The sequence below is a fragment of the Natrix helvetica genome (assembly GCF_964273705.1).
Source record: "Natrix helvetica genome assembly, chromosome: 7".
In the NCBI taxonomy this organism is placed as follows: Eukaryota; Metazoa; Chordata; class Lepidosauria; order Squamata; family Natricidae; genus Natrix; species Natrix helvetica.
In genome coordinates this window covers 72,497,517-72,515,787 of record NC_138558.1, presented here as the reverse complement: position 1 = coordinate 72,515,787, position 18,271 = coordinate 72,497,517, and positions in this window count along the sequence as shown.

The following is an 18,271-nucleotide window of genomic DNA, read 5'->3' as shown; positions in this document are numbered from 1 at the left end:
TGACCCCTGCATAGGAGTGTGATGGCAACCATTAGAATACATGTCCTTGCCACAGGAAGAGGAAGCTCAAGGGCAAGAGCCAAGAGAAGGTATAAATACCTCTCTCTCTCTCTCTCCACTCCATGTGGTCAGCTGCCCAGGACCTCAAACCCATGTGGCCCTGTCCACCATTAAAACCATCTTTCCAATCAGTCTCCATGTTTCCAGTGTCTTTTTCCCCACTTGGAACTGAACCCAGAAGGACATTTCTTCTGACAGCAATCAAACCTGAAGCGTTGCACATTTCAATCCTTTCAACTTCCCTGTAAAGTTGTGAGTCCTTTTATACAAATGTTGGCCTTGTGTGCAATCCAGTTCAGAAAACTTTGGCTCTTCTGCCCAGGCTTAGAAGAAGCCACTTAAATCGCTGCTATTTATACCTCTGAGAATTAAAATGTCATTTGCCCAACTAGGCAGGAAAAGAAATCCTCAGGTGCTCATTATCGTACTCGGACTAAAAGGTGGCACCCAACCTCTCTGCTTTCCTTCCATGATCAGCGTTTAAAGGTTAATTAACAACAGGAATTGCTAAAAATTTATGACCTACCACTTATAATTTTTTAATGGCCGTGATTGCTAAGGTTTGAGTGCAAGGCTGCCCTGTTCTCCTACAGCTCCCAGATGTTTACTGCCGGGAGGATTTTTGGTTTTTTTTTGCTTAAATGCACATTTATTCTCTTAAAATATCCACGTCATGCTGGAAATATGAGATTTTGACTCTGCTAGAGCAGAGTCTCGAAAGTTTGAAATATACTTAGCTCTGTGGTGGAATTCAAATAATTTAACAACCGGTTCTCTGGACTAATGACCAGCTGGGTAGGTGTGGCTCAGTGGTCATGTGACCATGTGGGTGTGGCCAACTCAATGTCACTCACATCGATGGGTGCTTTGCCTTAGCTGTTACAATGTAATGAGGGTTAACCGGAGAGGCAGTTTCTGTAAGCAGGGCCATAAAGATTAGACTAGAAGCAACACCAGAATATTTCCTTCCTGCCTTCCTTACAAGATTAGCCCTGTAAAGTGGGGAAAAAAAGAAAAGGAGATTTCTTCCAACAACCGGTTCTCCAAACTGCTTAGGAAGTTAACAACCGTTTCTCCCGAATAGGTGCGAACTGGCTGAATCCCACCACTTAAAAGTTGAAGTTGCTTGCAAGTCGTTCTTAATGCGAGAACCTTTATTGCACAGCAACAAAAAAATTGTATTGCTTGCTGGAAAGTTGCAACATTTCCAGTATTCCCCCAATGCATAGACAGAGAGAGAATAACAGGGTTGAAAGGGATCTTGGAGGTCTTCTAGTCTAACCCCTTTCTCAATTCTATTTCAGACAAAAACGACTGTACAGTCTCTTTTTAAAAGCCTCCAGTGATGGAGCAGTCACAACTTCTGAAGGCAAGCCGTTCCACTAATTAATTGTTCTAATGGTCGGGACATTTATCTTTATTTCTAGGTCTTTTCTCTCCTTGATCAGTTTCCATCCATTACTTCTCGTCTTGCCTTCTGGTGCTTTGGAGAATAGATTGATTCCCTCTTCTTTGGGGCAACTTCTTAGATATTGGAACGCTGCTAGCATGTCATCCTAGTTCTTCTTTTCATCAGAAGTTCTCTAATGCTAAGACCTAGGAGGATCATGACTTCCTTGGAATTAGTCTAGTGGGGTAATCAAGATGGAAAAGTAGCTGTGCTTCTTCATCTCTTGAATTGGTCATCTGTGCATTTTGGCCCTGACATGTTCTCCAACTTCAATGGCTTTTAAAAGACAGCAATCAAGTACCAAGACCATCAAGCTATTATTGATTCTTTGCCAGGTCATTGGTAAGCTTTCGGCAATATCAAACCATCCCTGATTTATTGGCTGGTGAATGTGGGCAGGAAGCAGTGGTGGGATGCGGCTGGTACGCCCTGGTATTGGTATAGCGGTGCCTGCTGGGAACACCAGGTACCGTTCCGGTACGGTACTCCGGAGGGCCCGCCTGCCGTCCCGCCATCCTTACCTGTATTTGAGCTGATCGGGGCTTCTGCACACGGAGCATACGGTGCCTGCACAATGCTCCACCGAGCAGCTGGAGCATCGTGGGCAGTAAGTACACATGCACATGCTGTGCACATGCTGTGCGTGTGCATGTGGTGGATGCCTGGCCCCGTTGCACTGTACCTGTTGCACCAGGGTACAGTGGTGCCCACCACTGGCAGGAAGTATTGGTTACCTTCATGGGTGAGATGTCTAATGCCCCTACGTAGAGCAGCAATCACCAGTGGAGGGAAATAACATATTTTTTGAAGTATAAGGTGCTCCGGAGTATAAGATGCACCTTAGTTTTGGGGGAGGAAAATAAGAAAAAAAATTCTACCTCTGCTTACCAGCATCCATGGTATTCATCTGGCTAGCGTCCTGTCAGTGTGTGAGAGAGTTGAGGGCTGTTTGGAAACAAACAATATTTGCTGTGTGAGCAACAAGGAAGGAGACAGCAAGGGGCCTGGGCGTGGCTTGTTCTGTACTAAAGCTGCATGCTGTGCTGATATCTGAAGCTAAAAGTGAAAGTGAAACTTCTCTGCTGAACTACCACATTGGGAAACCTGCTTTTGGCATTGTATATTTACTTAATGTGTTATATTATATATAAAGAGAAGTTATTGAATCCTGCTGAATCAGTTACTTGTGTGTGCTTTCTGAATGGGATTGCTGCTGCAAACTCTGATACATCTGTGCAGCAAATAGCGAAAAGCCAAGTCAGCTTCAACACATTATTGCAGCCTAATTCAGCACGAGCAACTGATTGGCGGATGGATCAGCCTCCCGGAATACCCCCAATCAGCTGTTCCAGGCTGAAGGGATCGCCACAGACCATCACCTCTTCTCTGCCTCATGTTTTTGGCTACATTCGGTGTATAAGATGCACCCAAAATTTCACCCTCCTTTGGGGGGAGGGGTAGTGCATCTTATATGCCAAAAGTATCCAGGGGAAGGATACTGTAAAATCCCCATTCCCTCCCCACTCCAGGGGAAGGATACTATAATATCTCCATTCCCTCCCCACTCCAGGGGAAGGATACTGTAAAATCTCCATTCCCACCCCACTCCAGGGGAAGGATACTATAATATCTCCATTCCCTCCCCACTCCAGGGGAAGGGTACTGCAAAATCTCCATTCCCTCCCCACTCCAGGGGAAGGATACTGTAAAATCCCCATTCCCTTCCCACTTCAGGGGAAGGATACTGTAAAATCTCCATTCCCTCCCCACTCCAAGGGAAGGATACTGTAATATCTCCATTCCCTCCCCACTCCAGGGGAAGGATACTGTAAAATCCCCATTCCCTTCCCACTCCAGGGGAAGGATACTGTAAAATCTCCATTCCCTCCCCACTCCAGGGGAAGGATACTGTAAAATCCCCATTCCCTTCCCACTCCAGGGGAAGGATACTGTAAAATCTCCATTCCCTCCCCACTCCAGGGGAAGGATACTGTAAAATCCCCATTCCCTTCCCACTCCAGGGGAAGGATACTGTAAAATCTCCATTCCCTCCCCACTCCAGGGGAAGGATACTGCAAAATCTCCATTCCCTCCCCACTCCAGGGGAAGGATACTGTAAAATCCCCATTCCCTTCCCACTCCAGGGGAAGGATACTGTAAAATCTCCATTCCCTCCCCACTCCAGGGGAAGGATACTGTAAAATCCCCATTCCCTTCCCACTCCAGGGGAAGGATACTGTAAAATCTCCATTCCCTCCCCACTCCAGGGGAAGGATACTGTAAAATCCCCATTCCCTTCCCACTCCAGGGGAAGGATACTGTAAAATCTCCATTCCCTCCCCACTCCAGGGGAAGGATACTGTAAAATCCCCATTCCCTTCCCACTCCAGGGGAAGGATACTGTAAAATCCCCATTCCCTTCCCACTCCAGGGGAAGGATACTGTAAAATCTCCATTACCTCCCCACTCCAGGAGAAGGATACTGTAAAATCCCCATTCCCTTCCCACTCCAGGGGAAGGATACTGTAAAATCTCCATTCCCTTCCCACTCCAGGGGAAGGATACTGTAAAATCCCCATTCCCTTCCCACTCCAGGAGAAGGATACTGTAAAATCCCCATTCCCTTCCCACTCCAGGGGAAGGATACTGTAATATCTCCATTCCCACCCCACTCCAGGGGAAGGATACTGTAAAATCCCCATTCCCTTCCCACTCCAGGGGAAGGATACTGTAAAATCCCCATTCCCTTCCCACTCCAGGGAAGGATACTGTAAAATCTCCATTCCCTCCCCACTCCAGGGGAAGGATACTATAATATCTCCATTCCCACCCCACTCCAGGGGAAGGATACTGTAAAATCCCCATTCCCTTCCCACTCCAGGGGAAGGATACTGTAAAATCTCCATTCCCTCCCCACTCCAGGGGAAGGATACTGTAAAATCCCCATTCCCTTCCCACTCCAGGGGAAGGATACTGTAAAATCTCCATTCCCTCCCCACTCCAGGGGAAGGATACTATAATATCTCCATTCCCACCCCACTCCAGGGGAAGGATACTGTAAAATCTCCATTCCCTCCCCACTCCAGGGGAAAGATACTGTAAAATCTCCATTCCCTCCCCACTCCAGGGGAAGGATACTATAATATCTCCATTCCCTCCCCACTCCAGGGGAAGGATACTGTAAAATCCCCATTCCCTTCCCACTCCAGGGGAAGGATACTGTAAAATCTCCATTCCCTCCCCACTCCAGGGGAAGGATACTATAATATCTCCATTCCCACCCCACTCCAGGGGAAGGATACTGTAAAATCTCCATTCCCTCCCCACTCCAGGGGAAAGATACTGTAAAATCTCCATTCCCTCCCACTCCATGGGAAGGATACTGCAAAATCTCCATTCCCTCCCCACTCCAGGGGAAAGATACTGTAAAATCTCCATTCCCTCCCACTCCAGGGGAAGGATACTGTAAGAAATGACAGGCGGGGCCAGCCAGAGATGGTATTAATGGGTTCTCCGAACTAACTCACAATTTCCGCTATTGGTTCTCCAGAACCTGCTGTATACCACCTCTAGGTTATAGTCATAATTGGGGAGAGATAGGTACTAGGAAGGAAGAGAAGAATACTGGTAATACAGTATTAATAAATTATTGACAATGTTGTGGGAATTAGTTGTTAAGCAGTGTGATGGCATTTGGGGGAAAAACTGTCCTTGTGTCTAGTTGTTCTGGTGTGCAATGCTCTAGAGCAGTGTTTCTCAAACTTGGTGACTTTAAGTCCTGTGGACTTCAACTCTCAGTATCCACCAGCCAGCTATGCTGGCTGGGGGATTCTGGGAGTTGAAGTCCACAGGACTTAAAGTCGCCAAGTTTGAGAAACACTGCTCTAGAGCGTCATTTTGAGGGGAGAAGTTGAAACAATTTACGTCAACAAAATACTAGGAGTGACTGAGGCATTAATTTGGTGATTCACCAAGGAGAATCCTTCCGTATTTATCTGCTTTTTGTCCTATGAGTATGCTCCTGTTTTGGTCCTATTATCTCACCCATCTGGCTCTTCCTTAGCTAGGCCACTGATAATGTAAAATGTACTAGAAAAATGGTCATCCTCAAGCAAGCTACAATTTATTTTATTTTAATTTTTTTTAAAAAAGAAATCTAGCCAACGTGTTCCGCGTATTCCAAAGCTGACAAAGGGATACAGATGGCGTATCAGATGTCTATGTTTCTAATTTTGCAGAAGTTTAGATTTGGATTCTTAGAGGACTAGGAGGAAAAGGGCAAAAAGGCTTTTCTTGGATTTCATCGGCTTCCAAGTTGGTGGTGACCTTTTCTTTCATTTTCTTGACATATAAACAATTTTTAATTAGAGACGAAATGAAAAATTGCCAGGGTTCAAATATATATATTTGAAGCTGATAAAGAAGGAGAGCCTGTGGCTTAGTGGTTAATACATCTGCCTAATATGTAATACAGCCCAGGTTCAAATCCCAGTAAGGGTATGGCTAGCTGATGAAAGCTAAATAGAGAGTGTTCTGCTTAAATGAGCATCTGAGCCAGCCAGTTATGATCCAGAGCTAAATAGCTTGAAATAGATCTATACTAGTCTCCCTTTATTTATTTATCAGCACAAACACAAGGACGTACTATTTATTTATTTATCAGCACAAACACAAGGACATATATCATTCTCTATTCTATTCTATTCTATTCTATTCTATTCTATTCTATTCTATTCTATTCTATTCCATTCCATTCTCTAGTCCAATTCCAATTCCAATTCCATTCAATTCTCTATTCTGTTCCATTCCATTCCATTCCATTCCCTATTCCCTATTCCCTATTCCCTATTCCCTATTCCCTATTCCCTATTCCCTATTCTATTCTATTCTATTCTATTCTATTCCATTCCATTCCATTCCATTCCCCTTCTCCCTTCTCTCTATTCTGTTCTGTTCTGTTCTGTTCTGTTCTGTTCTATTCTATTCTATTCTATTCTATTCTATTCTATTCTATTCCATTCCATTCCATTCCATTCCATTCCATTCCATTCCAATTCCAATTCCAATTCCATTTCCATTTCCATTCCATTCTCTATTCTATTCTATTCTATTCTATTCTATTCTATTCTATTCTATTCCCTATTCCCTATTCCCTATTCCCTATTCCCTATTCCCTATTCCCTATTCCCTATTCCCTATTCCCTATTCTATTCTATTCTATTCCATTCCATTCCATTCCATTCCATGCCACTGAACCAACACCTACCTGGAATATTGTCGACAACACCAGCGCTAATAAAGCCTTGAAGGCATATCTTTGCTTGAAAGACAAAACAGTGTAAATATTTTATGACATCTGGATCTGCCTGTTCTGTTATCCCTGTTTTGGTCTGGGCTATTCTAAACATTTCTTGCTACGTGGGAGTCACAAAAGTTAATGAGTGCTCGGTGTTCTTTTTTGCAAATTTCAAAATGGGCCATTGGAATGTGCAACCGTTTCAATTGATTTAAAAGGACCGTGGGCAGGTGGACAACATTCTTCATTCTGGGCAGAGGGACAAACCAGAATGGATAAAATGTAAAATGAACCTGCTGTTCCACTGTGAAGAAAGATACCTACTATTTCTGCAGATGCTGATAAAAACACAATCTGAAGCTATGTTGTGACCTAGGCTTTCTGAGCAGCACGAAGCCGAGTCCTCGTCCTGATAAACCCCTTTTATTTAATTTACAGTGAATTCCTCTCCAGCAAAGTCTTTCCTCTCCCACAGTCTTTCAAGATAGTTCACAATTACTGACCTTTATCAGGCTTGGAGAGTGGCCAGGCCGATATCCTTCAGACGCCGCAATACTTGGCAAGAATGCAGGAATGAACGAATTGTCTCCTGCAAACTCCACTCCCCTTTCGCTCCTCTTTTATCTCCTCTGGGAGGGGCCGTTCACTGTCCACATGTGGCCTTATTCCCAAGTCGGCCCTTGTTCCTTAGCTGCTCCCTTCGTCTGGCAATTCTGCACATGTGCACACTGGGAACAGGCTCCAGCTGTTCCTCTGCCTCACTGATGTCTGACTCTGAAGGCAGCTGATAGCTTTCAGATGACCCTGGCTCCCTCGCTGCCTCCGACACAGAGCCCTCATCCGAGCCTTCCCCAGACTCCAGGACTGGCCCATGTTCCTCCCCAACCTCTTCACTGTCTGAATATGCTCCCAGATCCACTGGCTAATGGTGGCTCACAACAAGCTCTTGTTTCTCCGTTCCATCAAATGATCCAGCCTTTTTTTTTTTTTTTCCAAGATGGACTTCTTTGCTTTCTCCAAATGTAGCTCTTTTCTCCCAAAGGAGAGCAATTTAAATTTGAATGAAAGGCTTTTATTAGAAGCAGGTATCAAAATGACAGGGTTGGAAGGGACCTCGGTGGTCTTCTAGTCCAACCCCTTTCTGAAGCAGCAAACTCTATTCCATTTCAGGCAAAACAGGCCTTGAGGGGGTGGGGCGCCGCACCCCCCTGCCCCATTTTGGACCTAGTAGGCCTCCTTGCACTTATATGGAAGCCAAAACGGAGTGTGTGGGGACTCCTGGAAGGGGCGGGAAGGAAGGGATGGGGCGGGGCCAGCCAGCAATTTAACAATCAGTTTGCTCGAACTGGTCTGAACCGACTGAATCCTACCACTGCATGAAACCCTATACCATTTCAGACAAATGTTTGTCCAATCTCTTCTTAAAAACCTCCTACTGGAGATTTTTAAGAAGAGATTGGACAAACATTTGTCTGAAACGAAACACCCACAACTTCTGGTGGCAGGTTGTTCCACCCGTTAATTGTTCTCACTGTCAGGAAACTTCTCAGTTCTAGGTTGGATCTCTCCTTAGTTCCCATCCATTGCTTCTTGTACAGCTAGTATGAACAGAGGTACTATTCAGTCAGTTTGGACCGGTTCGCCCAATCCGGTAGTGGAATTCGCCAGCCCACCCTGGCTCTCTACCATCTTATTTGGGCATATTTATGAGGCTGAGCACATGTGTGGAAGGCGCGTGCATGTGCAAGTGCATGCACGGAAGGCCGGGGGCATATGTCGAAGGGCCGCATGCACATGGTGAACCAGTGGTAACAAAATATGAACCGCTGAGTATGAACAAGTGGAAACATGACTCTACTGACTGACTGTTGAAAAGAATGGGAAGGCTATTTGTTTCCCAGTTGACATGGAAAGTGATGATATGTAATGTCATCGTACAATCGAGTCTTGTTTTGTTTGAAGAATAACAACAACAAATCATATTAGGAAATCACTCAGAGTCCAGAAGCTGAATGTTCCTTCTCACATTCATACTGATCAGTCTGTCTCAATCCGTTGGCCCTCAGTGCACCTGATACAGAACAGAATAGAATAACAGAGTTGGATGGGAGCTTGGAGGTCTTATAGTCCAACCCTCCTGTTCAGGCAGGAAACCCTATACTATTTCAGACAAATGGTTATCCAATGTTCTTAAAACCTTCCAGTGTTGGAGCATTCACAACTTCTGGAGGCAAGTTGTCCCCCTGATTACTTGTTCTAACGGTCAGGAAATTTCTCCTTGGTTCTAGGTTGCTTCTCTCCTTGATTAGTTTCCACACATTGCTTCTTGTCCGGCCCTCGGGTGCTTTGGAGAATAGCTTGACTCCCTCTTCTTTGGGGCAGACCCTGAGAAATCAGAAGACTGCTATCATGTCTCCCTTAGTCCTTCTTTTCATTCAACTGGACATACCCAGTTCCTGCAACTGTTCTTCTTATGTTTTAGTGTCCAGTCCCCTAATCATCTTTGTTGCTCTTCTCTGCACTCTTTCTAGAGTCTCCACATCTTTTTTACATTGTGGCAACTAAAACTAGATTCAGGATTCCAGGTGTGGCCTTACCAAGGCATTATAAAGTGGTATTAATCCTTCATATGATCTTGATTCTATCCCTCTGTTGATGCAGCCTAGGACTGTGTTGGCTTTTTTGGCAGCTGCTGCACACGGCTGGCTCCTATTTCAATGGTTGTCCACTAGGACTCCGAGATCCCTCTCACAGTTATGACTATTGAGCCAGGTACCACATATGCTGTACCTGTGCATTTGGTTTCTCTTGCCTACACGTAGAACCTTACTTATTCTTAATTGGGAAACTGCAAAAGACCATTTTCCCTCCAACCCCAATCCACTCCCCAAAAACAAGGCTGGCAAATTGTACGGACAGATACGGTAGCCTCCAGTCTCTTAATCATCTTTGTTGCTCTTCTCTGCACTCTTTCTAGAGTTGCCACATCTTTTTTACACCGTGGCAACCAAATATAATCATGCAGCCATAGGGTGTGTTCCCGCAGGAAGGATACAGGGAATATCATTCTGGACGTCTCGCGTTTCAGGATTGGGAATTGCTGGGTTAAAGCCCTTTTCTGAATGATTCCTTTCCTTCTTCATCGCTTCCAACTCTTTTGTGGCAGGCGGCCAGCAGATTATTCATTAGAGATCTCCATCTGGCAGTTTTGAGCAGCCGTTCATGACTTGTCGAGTGTGTTCTTTCCTCTCCCCCTTTTAATTTTTTTTAAAAAAAGGAGTTTGTTGATGCCCGCACATGTTCTTTTTTAACAAAAAAAATAGCAGAAGGGCTGTTTCTGCGACACCCGCTCCAATATTGTGCAAAAAAAGATTGCATCCCTCTGACCTTCTTCCCTGCCTGCTGAAATTGCTTTGGGAGAGTTCAGATTTATGCTGGTGATTACGCATCAGTTGTCTGGCACCACAGAGAGGCACACACCCTCTCAAACACACACTTGCATATACAACCCGAGAGGCTTCCACGGTGGTGGTGGAAGTACCAGTTTCCTGTTCGTTCATTTGCGGGAAGCACTTCTTTGACAGTGTCCCTCTGTTTCTGATGAAGCGTGACCTTCCTTTTTCATAGGGGTTTATGACAACCGGTTGTGTGAAAGGAGCAAAGCTCTTTGCCAAAGTGGATTTTGCAAAGCACGGAACCTGGAAGGGAGTGAGGCTCACAAGTGGAGTTAGCCTCAACTCTCTTAAACTTCCAAGTGGCCTCAACAACTCTCTGAAAGGATGCAAACGGCCAGCAGTCTGCAAGGGATATCAGTCCTTCCATTCCCCACCATCCTGTCAGAGCTGAAGAAGCTTCTTGGAGGAGAAGCGAAAAGTCTTCCAAAGAAAAAACAAAGAAAGTCCAGTTGCCTCCTGAAAAAGCACCTTTGGGACAATCTTGACCTGGATGACTGAGAATCTCTACAGATGTTTAGCTATACAATTTGGGATGAACACCCTTTGAATGTTGTGGGAGTGGGAATGGATTTCCAGAAAATAATGATAATTGCAGACCACAGGAACCATTTGCACCACTCAAGTGACCCTGAGGAAACAGATAAACCTCCAAGTAGCCTCAACGACACTCTGAAAGAATGCAAATGACCAGCAGTCTGCAAGGAGTATCAATCCTTCCATTCCGCACCATCCTGTCAGAGCTGAAGAAGCTTCTTGGAGGAGAAGTGAAATGTCTTCAAAGAAAAAACATTCAGTTGCCTCCTGGAAAAGCCCCTTTGGGACCCAAAAGGGCTAGGATTGAACCTCTGTAGGTTTCTTGTGGCTTCATCTACTGTATTTGTTCCCAAGAATAAGCTTCCAATCTGGGGAGTTCCTATATTATAAGCAAAAGATAATAAAGTAGTCAGCTTGAACTGGTTGTTTGGGCCTGATGGTGATCTTGTTTTCAGATACCAAGAGTTGGTAGGGACCTTGGAGGCCTTCTAGTCCAACCCCCTGCTTGAGGAAGAGAACCTATACCATTTCAGACAAATGGTTGTCCAATCCCTTATTGAAAGCCTCCAGTGATGGAGCACCCACAACGTTTGAAGGCAACTTCTGTTCCATTGGTTGATTGCTCTCACCATTAGGAAATTTCTACTTAGTTCTAGGTTGCTTCTCTCCTTGGTTATTTTCCATCCATTGCTTCGCACTTTGCCTTGGGAAAATAGTTTGACCCCCTCATTTTTGTAGGAGCCCCTCAGATATTAGAACAATGCTATCATGTCTCCCTTGGTCCTTCTTTTCATTAAACTGGACATACCCAATTCATCTGCTTCTGTGAATGACTATGTTGGTCCAGATATTGACTACAGGCACACCTTACATGTTACTCCTTGAGCATTGTGGCTCATCAGCCGCTGGCCCCTCTAGCAAGCGAATCAGAGGAGGAGGAGGAGACGTGGGAGTCAGGGTTAGCATCAAGGCAACCTGAGAGCTTCAAGGGGGAAGAGGGAATGGAGCTGGCAGAGAGAGGGGGGAGGGAGGGAGGGAGGGAGGGAGGGGGAGAGAGAGGGAGGGGGAGAACCTGGGCCATCCGTCAGCTTTCAAATGGAGAGTCAACAGCCCCCAGAGTTGGGTGATGAGGAAGAGGAGGAACACTGGATCCAGTGCCTGATGAGCAGAAGGCAGTGGAGAGAAGAGCAGTGGAAATCTATAGGCCGGTCCTTGGGACGGAAGAGCCACCACTGCTAATGAAGCCCCACCCTAGCTCTGGGGATAAAAGGCAGGTGTCACATTCCAGTGTTCAGCAAGGAGATGGGGTGGAGATGAATAGATGTGGCATGTCTCCCCAGGTCTTTTTTTTTCATTAGACGAGACATACCAAATTCCTGCAACTGTTCTTCATATGTCTAAGCCTTCAGCCTCCAAATCATTCTTGCTGCTCTTCTCTTCACACTTTCCAGAGTCTCAATATCTTTTTTTTGGTATTGTGCTGACCAGAACTGGGTGTTATGCTTGGCAGAGTTTGTTGCATAAATTCAAATCCAGAAAGCACACACAGATAACTGATTCAGCTGGATTCCTTAATGTCTTTATATACATAAGAATAGATGAATAAATGTACAATACCAACAGGGGGTTCTTCCAAGTAAACACAAGGCTTGAGAGTTACAGGCAAACACAAGCAGTTTCATATCAGCAGACAAGCCCAGACAGACAGCTGGTTTACTTCTCAGAGCAGCAGACTGCTTAAGTTTCTGTTTCAATTCTCTGCACAGACTCAGATCTCTTTAAGCTCCCATTGGCTGACTTAGCTGCTATGCCTATTCATTGGCTGACCTTGTTCCCATGTCTCTCCCAGTCATGAATATTTTAACAATGCTGTGAATTATTGTAGATCAGTCGTAGCTTTTACTGAACTATTATTTTCTCCTAAAAGGCAAAACAAGCTAATGTGTGGAAATAAATTCAGGAAAACAGAAAAACAACACAACATGTGATTAAAATTAATATCATTAGGAATGCTGTCTGATGCATTAATGGTTATTGAAGCCTTCTCCTAGTCTCCATTAAAGCAAAATGGGTGGAAAAACCCAATGGCTATTATGGGTTAAAACATTTACGATTGCTTTTAGACAGTTGTGAGTCAGCGAGAAGCATTTTGACAAGACAAGCCTGCCACAGTCAAATTTATCCAGCAGTGGTTCATGATAACATTGCACAATGAGGACAACGAGTGGCTTAACAAAGCACACATTGCAAGAACAAGGTTGTGTTTTGGAAATGAGGTCATTGTAGGGCAGAGTCAGCGGGAGAAATTCTGCTCATGTTCTCAGACAGGAAAGGGAGAATTGTCAGATTAGCAACTGGAGAAGGGATGTCAATGAGAATGTAAACAGACATAAAAATGAAAACACTCCTATCAATATAAATGTAAACAGTGATATAGAAGACCTACTAAAGGCTTAGCAATGGCTCTCCCTTCCTTCCTTCCTACCCTCCATACCTCCTTCCCTCTCCCTCCTCTTCTTCCTTCCTCCTTCCCTCTCCCTCCTCTTCTTCCTTCCTCCCTCCCTTTCCCTCCTCTTCTTCCCTCACTCTCTTCCTCCTCCTTGTCTCCTCTCCCTTCCTCCCTCCCTCTCTTCCCCCTACTCCTCTCCTACCTCCCTTTGCCTCTTCTTTCCTCCTTCCCTCCCTCCCTCCTACTCCTCTCCTTCCTTCCTTTTCTTCCTCCCTCCCTCCCCCTCTTCCTCCTACTCTCCTCCCTTCTTCTGCCTCTTCTTTTCCCTCCCTCCCTCCCTTCCTCCTACTCCTCGCCTCCCTCCCTTCCTCCATCTGCCACTTCCTTCCTCCTTCCCTCTTTTCCTCTTCCTCCTCTCCTCCCTCCCTCTGCCTCTTCCTTTCTGTCCCTCCCTCCTACTCCTCTCCTTCCTTTCTCCCTCTCCCTCTTCCTCCCTCCCTCTCTTCCTCCGACTCTTCTCCTTCCTTCCTCTTCCTCTCTTCCCCCTACTCCTCTCCTCTCTCCCTCATCTTCCTCCCTCCCTCTCTTCCTCTTCCCCTTCCTCCTTCCTTCCTTCCTTCCTTCCTTCCCTCTGCCTCTTCCTTCCACCTCTCCCCTCCCCTTTCTGACATCCAAGAGACAAAAACCTAAGCAACCCTTTTCTTAGTCACAGGATGAGGTAGTTATTTACTTCTCCACATGTTTATCCCCCCCCTGCCTCTGGCAATATCCAGGTGAGTAGACTCCAATTTCAAGAGTTCTCAGCCGTGACTGTGCTAGCTGGAGAATTCTAAGTGGAAATCTGCACATCTGAAGTTGCACATGAGGAAACATTGTTCTCGTCTTTTCTGCTGATTTTGCTTTGGTAAAGCCTTCGCTGGGTTCACTTTGACCAGCAAAGCGTCTTCTGCTGATATCTGTTGAAAGCAGATGGTTCTGTAGAATGACTATTTCCCCACAGGTTCTCAAGTTGCGCCAATGTGGGCAGATTTTTTAAGGTTGATTGTCATGTATCAGCATACAATTTTTATATATACTGTTGTTACTCTCTAGTCCCCTCTAGTGGCCGGAGGGACAAATATACCCCAAAATATTACCTTTATATATTGTTGTTGCTCTCTGGCCCCATCTAGTGGCTAGTGGGACAAAATACCAAGTATATTGTTTGAAACTGACCTAACCCATTATACCCATCAGCCCGCATTCTCAAACCAAGTTTGAGAGACAGAGAGAGTGAGAGAGAGAGAGAGAGAGAGAGAGAGGGAGGGAGAGAGGGAGAGAGAGAGAGGTGTAGAGCCTGGGCTATCTGTCAGCTCTCAGATGGAGAGTCAACAGCTCCCAGAGTTGGCTGATGAGGAAGAGGAGGAACACCGCATCCAGTGCCTGATGTGCAGAAGGCAGAGGAGAGGAGAGCAGTGGAAATCTATGGGCTGGTCCTTGGGACGGAAGAGCCACCGCTGCTAGCAAAGCTCCACCCTAGCTCTGGGAATAAAAGGCAGGGGACGGAGATGAATAGGTGTGGCAGACAACTATTCATCCCCCTGCTGGGCAGACTTGTTAGCCTGCATTGAGAGAGAAGCTTTTTGCCGGAGATGCTGGCGTTCCAAATAAAGGAATCATTAATTTAGAATACAGAGGCCTTGTCATGTTTGGGGAGCTGGGTCAGATCTTAAGTCTCATGATCAGTCTGGATCCCTCGGATCCCTGTTTCCAAATAATAATAAAACAAACCCTTCTCTGCTTGAGGTCAAGCATATCCAGTTCCCTTACCTGCTTTTTGTACATTTTGTAAAATTTAGTCTCCAAAAATTCACGTTGGTGCACACAAAAAAATCCACACATGGACGTACACACCGCTCTGCTCCCTTTTTTAATCTCTCTGTAGCAGTGGCATCTGTACATTCTGGGGTAATTTGGCTCTAAAAGAAGCTACCTAGCAATTGTGTACTAAAACCTATTGAAAGTTGAAATTGCTTTCCTGCCATTTCGCCCAAGGTCGTTTGACAGATAATAAGGAAGGGCAGCTCCGAAAGAGGAATAGAACAACTATAATTTTCACCTTGCACCATTTTGGTTTTTCCCCCTTCGCAATCGTGATTTCCAAATCACTCTTTTTGCTCTGCCAATGTCGGTCAGGCCAAGGAAAGGGACAAGGATACAGAAGGGGAACAATAAAAATTAAAATGGGCTCCTTTTCCTTCTATGAGTTTGGCCCTTTCCTTGCAAAACGAGCACCTTCAGAATGCCAGTTGGTTGATGTTAGATCGAGTCATGGAAAGGCACACAAGGCAACAACAGCTCTTTATTAAAGAACAACAAGTAAGAACAATCCAGCGAAGGTTGAGTCTGACAGCAGCCCTTTTATAGGGCGCTGCCAGACCCTTCGACCAATAGGATTAAACCTCTGTTCCCGCCAGATCAGAGGACCTTGGTGGAAACCACTGTAGTAGATACCAGTATCTAATACCCCTCCCCTCTTGGATGGAACAATCCTACTGGTAACGTAGTCACACAGATAGGTGGGCTTTTGGATAGCTCTGCCAGACCTGCGCAGTTCAGTCGGAGGGGTTTCCTTGGACAGGTCGGACGCATCTATTTGCTCCGCAGCTCCGCTTGGTGGAAGCTCCTGGAACCTTTAGCTGGAGCTTCTAGAGCCTGTTAGCTCGGAGCTTGCTGTGGGCCTGCAACATAACCAGATACGTTTCTCCGTACCCTTGGGCTTGAGATGGCCGTGGAAGGAGTGAGTGTTTGCTCCGTTGGGTAGGGCTTTGGCTAACTCATGCAGGGGTTACCTCTGGTTGTCTAAGAGTGGAGTTGGAGAGGTGGCCACGGAGTTGTTCAATGTGCCTTCTCCAATTCTGACCATCCTCGAGCTCTACAAGGTAAGAACGAGGCCTATCACTGTGGCAGGAATCCACAGAATTCCCCTGGCGTAGTTGTGGGCATAAACTGAATCCCCTATGCTAAAGTTCTGAATCTTGCTTGTGGAGTCAGGCAGTGATGCGGCAGAATAGTTTGGGTGTTGCCGGTCTAAGTGGGACCTTAGCCGGCGACCCATGAGAAGCTTGGAGGGGCTTGTCCCTGTAGTGGCACTGGGTGTGATGTGCTGAATTAGCAAATAGTGGTCAGCCCATGTTTGTTTGCCAATCTCCCGGGCCCATCCTAGTGAGGGCCTCTTTTGCAGATTTCACCATTCTCTCTGCCTGACCATTGGAGGCTGGATGGAATGGTGCAACCAGGGCATGCCTGATTTCCTGAGCTGCTTGGAAGGTCTCAAATTGCATGGCCGTGAGTTGGGGTGCGTTGTCAGAGACCAGGATGTTGGGTAGGCCGTGCATGGAGAAAAGTCTCCGTAGTACCTTGATGACCACTTCTGCTGTAATGGAGGTCATCATGACTACCTCTAGCCATTTCGAGTAGGCGTCCACAACTATGAGGAATGTCTGGCCATGAACTGGGCCAGCAAAGTCAATGTGTACCTTAGACCATGGTGCTTGAGGATGCTCCCACTCCTTAGCAGGTGCCTCTGGGGGAACTGGTCTGGACTCCTGGCACAGTGTGCAGGTAGCCACCCATTCTTCGATCTCCCTGTCCCTGTTAGGCCACCACATGTAACTCCTAGCCAAAGACTTCATCCTGACAATTCCAGGATGCCTATGTGTAAAGCCTCTAATACTGCAATGCGCAGTTTGGGTGGAACAACTATCCGGTCCCCCTACAGTAAGCAACCATTTACAACAGATAACTTATCACGTTTGCTAAAATACATTTTGAAATCAGCCCCAACAGGCCCCTTGGGCCATGCCCTCCATACCCAGTTCAAAATCTGTTTGATGGTGGAGTCCTTTGCAGAGTGACGGGCAACATCACTGGACGAGACAGGACCAGTCTCAAGGCAGTCAATGAGGAGGACTGGTGTCTCGGGGGTCAGGTCAGCAAGAAGTTCAGGCAGTGGGCAGCGGCTCAGAGCATCGGCGTGTCTCAAAGTGGTGCCTGGTCGGTGGATGAGATGGTAGGAGTAGGCAGCTAGGAAGAAGGTCCATCTGGTCATCCGCAGTTATAACGACACTGGGGTAGGTCGGTCCCAGCCAGCAAACCCAGTAGCAGCTTGTGGTCCGTAATTAGTTCAAAATCACCACCATATAGGTACTCATGGAACCTCTTTACTCCGGCCACTGCAGCCAAAGCCTCAGCTGGCTGTACTTCCGCTCGGCAGTGGACAAGGTCCTAGAGTAAAAGTCTATGGGAGCCTTGGTTCCATTGGGCATGCGGTGGCTGACAACGGTGCCGACATCGAACGGAGAAGCATCACAGGTCAGCACCAACAGCAGGATCTGGCTGTATTGTACTAGAAAAGTGTCTGCTGACAGGAGTCTTTTTACCGCAGCAAATGCAGCAGTTTCAACTCTGCCCAAGGACCACTTTGAGTTCTTTGCCAGGAGACAGTGTAAGGGCTCAGCAATGGTGGCTTTCTGTTTAAGAAAGACGCTGTAGAAATTAAGGAGCCCGAGGAACGCCTGCAGCTCGGTTTGATTGCGAGGTGTAGGGGCATCCTGTATTGCTTGAATTTTTTGGGTGGTCGGGTGAATCCCAGAGCCGTCGATTTGGTACCCTAAGAATTCAACCCTTGGCACGTTAATTTGGCATTTTTCTTTTTTGAAACAGAGGCCTTTGTCTCTAATTCTAGTCAAAACTGTTCGCAAACGTTTGAAAAGTTGCGCCTCATTTGCAGCCGATACCAAGATGTCGTCGAAATAGGGGACAACTCCTGGAATCCCCTGCAAAAGCCGTTCCATGACGCTTTGGAACAGTCCTGGAGCGATACTAACACCGAATTGCAGGCGGTGACATTTGAATGCACCCCTGTGCGTCACAATGGTTTGGGCCTCCACCGTAGCGCCATCTACAGGCAATTTTTGGTATGCCTGCACCATGTCCAATTTAGCAAAAGATTTTCCTGGGTCTAAAGAATGTAGTAGATGCTGTAC